Genomic DNA, 357 nt, shown 5'->3' with positions numbered 1-357 from the left:
TCCGTGGCTGAAGAGGGGGGGTGTCAGAGCGAGCGCCAAGGCTTCCAGTGGCGGTGGAGGGAGCGGCCGGGCCGGGCGCAGCGGCGAAAAGCCTCGGAGACGCCGTGTCTTTGGGACAGCTGGGGGAAGGCAGGGTCAGGGGAACGAGTTATCCCAGGAGCATGTAGGGTTATCGTTCCAGTAAGATGCCCAGGTGTGGACATGGCGGCGAGCACTGAGGCCCCTTGTGCATGCACACACACACGCCGTGCACACGGACGCACACTTGCTCAGTCATGCATCCACATGTACACACTCATGCACTCACAGACACATCATTCAAATACGTGCACACACATGCTCACACGAGTACCCACA

Source organism: Pteropus vampyrus, unplaced genomic scaffold (assembly GCF_000151845.1).
Source record: "Pteropus vampyrus isolate Shadow unplaced genomic scaffold, Pvam_2.0 Scaffold118, whole genome shotgun sequence".
NCBI classification, from domain to species: Eukaryota; Metazoa; Chordata; class Mammalia; order Chiroptera; family Pteropodidae; genus Pteropus; species Pteropus vampyrus.
This window is presented reverse-complemented; position numbering follows the sequence as displayed.